The sequence below is a fragment of the Arachis stenosperma genome, chromosome 6 (assembly GCF_014773155.1).
Source record: "Arachis stenosperma cultivar V10309 chromosome 6, arast.V10309.gnm1.PFL2, whole genome shotgun sequence".
Lineage (NCBI taxonomy): Eukaryota > Viridiplantae > Streptophyta > Magnoliopsida > Fabales > Fabaceae > Arachis > Arachis stenosperma.
Window position 1 is genome coordinate 11,357,141 of NC_080382.1, and position 7,534 is coordinate 11,364,674.

Here is a 7,534-nt window from a genome sequence, read left to right on the forward strand (position 1 = left end):
AATTTAAATAAATAAACAAAATAAAAGAAATAAAAGAGATAGAGTACAATAACGAATAATAATATTTATAGTTTATAAAAAAAATTAAAGAGTAGAAGTAATGCATCATAGAAAAAAAATATTACTAAATAAAAGAGTAATTGGTAAAAAAAATTCTCTAGCACATATAACTTTTTATAGTAGTAAATAAGTTATGAAATACATAAATAGGTAAAATAAAAAAAAATATCTACCATGTGATTTAAGGACACATGTTAAGATGATAAATTAAGAAAAAAAAATTTGAAAGCACAAAAATTTTAAGTTTTCAATGCATTTATTTTTTTATTATTATTTATTAAATAAAAATATTTAAAATGTTCTATTAATAGTAGTCTTATCTAGTGCCTTTAAAAAATATATTAGCTAAATTCATAAAAAAATAATACAATTGTGTTTTTTAAATGAATTGAAGAAGAGGAAGTATAGGGAGTCAATGGAGTATTTGTATAATATGTACAATGGAAGTATAAAGATGTTCGATTCAGTAAGATATCATATATTTATTATCTCTGGTACCCGGATGGTTATTTTGGATAGTATAGGTGTATTATATTTGAAAAATTAGTAGTATTTTATTTTAGATATTTGTTGAATTAAGAAATTAACTAATATAATTGATGATGATAAATATTAGTTTATTGGGCTGATTACCCAATTAGTTTTGATTATTTGATTTAGTGTTGCAAGCCAAAACATATATGAAGCAGCAACCCAAGTGAATAAGAAAAATATAAATAAGGCTGGTGGGCTATAACATAAATAGAAGCCCAAAAAAAACAAAAAAAGAAATCAGACGGGCCAAGCAAATCAAGACCCGATCCAAGCCCGACTTGAATTCAGCAAGCAATTCCCTCTCACTTGCTTTCACTAAATCAATGTACACTTTTTCCCTTCTTGGTCAGAAATCACAGAAGAAAGAGAGAGAGAACTTCTTCCCTAAACTAATCACCAAATAAGAAAGAAAGAGAAAGGTTAAGCAAATGGTAGAAGTCCAATCACCCACATCAATCCATGTCAAGAAGAGGTCAGAAGCTAAAGGTGATTTTATTTCTTTATACATGCATCTCATTTTATTCTCTTCTTCCTAACTCTCTACTAGTCCGAAAATAGAATTCACGGAAAAGTTGATTTATGTTCAACTCTGCTGTGTATCTACGGTTACAAGTGTATTTTGGGGATCAAGTTGGTTTTTAATGGCTGAGATAGGGTTTTACCATTAGAAACATTTATTTTTGATGACTTGTGGCTTTCGGTCAACAAATGAGGTCAGAACCAAAGTCCCTAATTTGAGTAAAAATGGAAGAAAGTGAATGACTGAGTTGGTGAAACCCAATGCTCAAGAAGTTGACCTAGGGAGAGCAACCCAACAACATGCAAAGAGATAAAAGAAGTTTGGTGTTCATGCAGAAGCCAAGGAGAGATAACCAGAGTTTGGTGAGTTGTGTTATGTGAAGAATTTCCTGAAGAAGTTTCTCTACTTGGACAGTACTTTCTTTCGAAGCATTTCGCCAAAAATGAAGAATTAAATCAAAGACATGCAAATCTGGTTTATCACATAGTAAAGAGGTTGTTGAAGAGTCAATCTCTTTCAGGTTTTACTGATTGTAATTTACTTTTCAATGTTTATCTTTCTGTAATTTCTTGAATGAAAATGTATATTGAGAGAGTTCAAGTAAAAGCCAATGAGCGAAAGATGCTGAGTGATACACTTGAGAGAAAAGTCTAGAGTTATTTTCAGATTTCTTTAGGTAAGTTTGTGTCTTGTATCAAGTACCAGTGAGGTACTCCTTTCTTAGTTGGGTGAGCACTAAGAGTGAAGAGTTAGGTATTAGCATAGCCAATGTCAAGTTAGGTTAGAACTTGAGTGTGAAAGGATTGTGTCAATCATGTGGAATTGGTGTATATAATACTTTAACTATAGTGAAAATTTCACAACTGTTGTTGTGGAGACTGTGCGTAAGTTGCATAGCACAAGGTAACCGAAACAAGATACATGATGGTGTTAGCTTTTCTCTTCTCTGCTCAATTCTATTTTTTGATATTCATAAGACAAAAATAAATTGTTTCATAAATTTTTGCTGATGAGTTTCAACAGAATCAGAGTTGAAAGTTTGTTTTAAAGAGTTAACACAGTAACTTAAAGAAAGACATAGATTCAACCCCCTTCTCTAAGCCTACTATAACTTTCAATATTATTTTTTAACTCATATTGGGTCAAATAAGTAGCTCATTGTACACATTGTACAAATACTTTATTGACTCCTTAGCAGAATTCAAAATTAAAAAGTTAAATTGAGTCAGGAATCAAATATTAAAAATCATTTTAAGTATTAACTCAATCTTTATGTAGCATATTTATAAGATATTTTTATTTATTTAACTTACTTCATTGAGCCAAGTCATTATTATTAATTTATTAAATCAATTATTTAATTTATTGAGACGTTAATGTTTAAGTCATTATTTACTAAAAGCTAATCTTCATTTTCTTCTATGATGTTAAATATTTTAATTTTAAATTTTAAATTTTTATTTATTATTAATATTTTTTATTTTAATATCAAATCTAATATTTTTTTTATAATTTATTGGCTAACAATTTTATACCTACCATTAATGATATGATCGTGAATAATATTTCTTTAATGTATCTCGTTAGGAAGCCAATAGAGTATTTGTACAATATGTACAATGGGCTATTTATTTGGTTCAATATGAGTGAAAAAATGAACATCTAAAATAAAATACTACTAATTTCTCAAACACAATACACCCATACTATCTAGAATAACCATCTGGGTACTAGAGATAATAAACATATGATATCCTACAGAATCGAACATCCCTATACTCCCATTGTATACATTATACAGATATTTCATTGGCTTCTTATACTTCCTCTTCTTTAATTTTTAATTGACTCAAGTTATATCTTAAAATTTTAAGACATGACTCAAGTTGGTCCATCCGTCCATTTCCGTCACCAGAAGATGTGGCACGATTAAATGATGTCATTTTGCTGTTTGCGTTTTATTCTTTCCTTTTTTTCTTTCTCCTTCTCAATGTAGGAACCTCCCACCACCCTATTATCACCACTTTCAATCATACCTTCCCAACCTCACCACCACTACCACCTTCTTCTTCCTCCTTATTTTTTCCACATCAAGTTTTTTTATTAATCAAGTTGGTCTGATATAACAAAAATTAGTTATAACTAACATTATTCTAAAGTTTTATTATTTAACTTGGTTGGACTTGATTCATAAAAAAACTTAAATGTATAATATTACTCTAACAGAAATAGATAAGACAACAAATTAATATAAATTAAAATAAAATAAATTCATTTATAATTAATGTAATTGATTAGTTATAGCTTATATAATTAAACAAAATATTAAATAATTTAATATTTATCTCAATCAAATAAAATAAATGAATAATTAATTAACTCATTTAAATAAATCAAATAAAATAAATAAAAAAATACCTTAAAAAACATAACATGCTAACTATGTTATTAATTGGAAAAGCTCGATTTGAATGATATATAATAGATAATAAATAGAGGAAAATATCTACACGACGCGAAATAATTTTTCATACATCAAAAAAATAAATTTTAATCACATATTATTCATATAAAAAAAAATTAGGACTTGATGATCAAATTATCATTCTTTTCTTTTTGATAAATTATCATTATTTTTTATAAATTTTTTATTTAACTAAAATATTATTCAATTTTAATTCGCATAAACTTGTTTGAATTTTTACTAATTTAAATATTAAAATTATTTATAAGTATTCCTATCATCGTTTAAAGCTGACATAAAAACACATTTAAAATTCTCACTATTATCTTTTAGGTCTTTTTTTCGTAAACTAAAATAAATTCAATCCGTTTTAAGTATGTCTCAAAACAATATATATACCGTTTTAAGGATGCCTCGAAACAATATATATACGGGTATATACTTTCACTGTATTTCTCCCGTATATATTATGGAAAGTAGCTAGAAGGGATGCACTCACTGTACATTGTGTATGTATGCTTACATGTTTTCATTTTCGGCTCCGCTACGTTACCAACAGCATATCTGCCAACTTCTGCCAACTCTTATTTATAATTGTGTTTCATGGAAGTGTGCTCGTGGATGTGTCTAATAAAAATGTATTTTTTATAACTGTGTTTAATAGAAGTGTCTTTATAGATATATTTTCTAGATGTGTCTCTTTATATATGTATTTAAAATATATTAATTATTAGACACATTTATGAACACACTCCCATAAAACACAAATATAAATAAAAATTGGCAGAAGTTGGCAGATGATATGTTGGTACCCTATACTTTTCCTTTCATTTTTCTTTAATTTGTTACTTGTTGTCTATTAGGTAATACCTATTTAAAAAAGTATAGAAAGTCAATATAATTAATGTACAATATATACAATAAGAATATTTTTGTAATTAAAATTAAATAATAATTAAATTAATTAATTATTATTTATTTTCAATTTCAAATTCAACCCAAATAAGATTTTATATCATAAACAATGTAAACTTGAAAATTGTCAATTTTCTTTTTTATTTGTACAAATTTACTTCTTAGATATTTTTATCTTCTCTTAATGGTGCCATTCCACAACCCACAACAGCTGCCATCGCGCATGGACTTGAGAGACACTGCTGTGCGCATTGCGAAGGATCGAGCGACACCGTCGCACAGCATAACTGCCTTCCTTTCTCTCGTGTGAACGGAATTGCTCTTTCCCAGTTTCATCCTCTCTCATTGTGCTGTGCCGTCACTCACAACACGTACAATTCCCAGTTTTTCTTTCTCTGTGTGTGTTGAAATTTTTCTTTTTTTCTATTTGAGTCCTGAATTTTTTTGGATATGGTTTAATGCAAAATAATTGATCTTTTTAATTTATTGATTTCGATTGAAAAATGTTGATGTTTCTGAATATTAGCATTTAGTTGCTGGAACAGTGCATGTGTATGATTATGTGTAAAAATATATTAGGTAACAAATATATAAAATAACGATTTTGATGCTTTCTAATTTTTCGCTGAATAATTATTTGTTGATAAAATTATGTTATTTGTACAAGGAAATAAGACTTTTGTTGTCATTTTTGAAAAAAGAAAAAAAAAGAAATTGATTTATTAACAAATTTGTTATTTTTATTGCTGTTTCTTTTCAAATAGTTTGGGTTGCTTGTTAGTTGCTATTATTGGAATTGGTATTTGTTTAAGCATGTCTGTGGCAATGAGAAATAAATCTTTTGAAAGAGAAACTAGCCATTGCCATCGTATAATATGTTTTGAAATTTACTGTTTCTTTTCAATGGAGTCGCCGAAATTACTGTAGTGTGTATATATAATGTATCTGTAATAGTAGGCTAGTTGCATATTATATGTTTAACCTGTCCCAAAATTGTAACCTGACCGATAAAATTTTGGAATTGTTATTTGATATTTTTTGCATATCTTTAGAATTTAATACCTTTTAATCTATTTTATTGTTATATTTGGTCTATTTTTAAATATATTTTGAGGTCATTTAATATTTCAAATACAGGAGCTATCAGCAGAAATGCTACCATTTTTTCTTCAAATCCAAGAGTTTTGAAAATTAGGGTGCTGTTTATTTTAAAATCTGTCATTGAAAAATCAATAAAAGCCATAGCCACCTTTTGACCATAATAGACATAGTCCAATCAGTAAAATAGTTCGGATGTTCATTTTACGAAGACGGATTGAGAGCTCAATAAAAAAGTTGCATAGGGATTGAGATACATCATGTACTATACTTTAAGCCATGTAAAAATAAGACAGATATGCATTTTACTATAATTACGGATAGTTTTACCCATTCTAAAATGGATGGTTATTTTGAGTATACTATTTTATAGTACAATTTATTATCCTGCTGTGTTAATGTAAACAAAAAAATTAAAAAAAAAACTAAAATAGGCTGAATGTTTGTTTTACTAGGTAGGTTGGTGGTTATTTTCATTCTAATTTGGGTGTTTAATTGATTTGGATTGAATTTAACATAATTTTGCCTGATTAAAAGGTTTTGTTAAAAATATTGTGTGGATGAAGTCTATTATAATTTGAAATTTTAAATTAAGGTGGATATTATTTTAGTATAATTGTAGATAGTTCTTTTCATTTTAAAGTGGATGATTATTTTGGATATACTATTTGTAGTATAATTTATGATCTTATTGTATTGATGAAAACAAAAAATTAAAAAAAAATTAAAATAAATCGAATATTATTTTTTAACTCATATTAGACTAAATAAACAATCCATTATATATATTGATATACTCTATTAGTTTCTTAACAAAATTCTACCTATTTTATTACTTGTCATAGATGAGAATTCATGGATGCATGTAATTTGTGTATGACATGGAACAATACGTTGTGGAGACCACGATGGGACACCTTCTTTCGGATTGGAAAATATAACCAAAGTGGTTGGAACAGCTACTTCGATTCCATGCCATGGAGGTGGTTAATACTTAATAGTGAAGGAGGGTGAAGACGGAAGACAAGGACAAATTCTAAAGCAATATTTCAGTTGATGTGATTCTAATTCTGATTCTTACCTTGTAATTAATTACTGGAGTTTCCTCTACATAAATTAAATATTATACCGACTCAAATTCTAATGGTACTTAATTATACAATTTGATCATTTTATTCATTTGATAATTTCATTAAATTAATCAAAAAATTTTATAAGTATCAAATTGATTTTATATCTTTACAAATCTTTAATATTCCATAAATGACGATATATATTTTTTAAAATAGTTTTTATTCATGTCTCATCGAAAAACATATGTTTGGTCTAAAAACATAGATCAGGTCAAAAAAACATTCAACGTGTGACTGACTTTTGAGAGGTCGGATAAGAGCGTTGCTTGATGACTTCCTCCTAGAGGAGTTATAATCAACTCCTAATATCTCTCACTCAATTCTAGAAGAGAAATTTCAACAACCCTAAGATAAAAGGATGGCTATCCACCATCAGAAGTGAAACTACTCCAACAGTGGTTATTTGCACATCACCTATAAATACACCGACACCCCTCAGATATACTTAAGTTCAAATACATTAAAACCTGCTAAGACATTTACTAACTTAAGCATCGGAGTATTTTGCAGGTACCACCCCCCATCTTCTCACAAATAACTCGGACGACGGCCACCGGACGTGGAATAAGTCGGAATCCGCTCCATTGAGGATTTGGGCTTCGCTTGCCAACCTCAAGGCAACTCAATTTCAGGTAACCCTCATTGCCGCCGTTTCCAGGGACTGGAAAGTCAACACCCATGACGGATGATCACCTCGAAGACGGGTACACGGTGTCAGAATCAAACTATGAGAACCAAGACACGGTCAATAACGACCAAGCTCTTGTGGTGCCTCCTCCAATAATGGAGGAACCGCACGGAGAAGGCTCA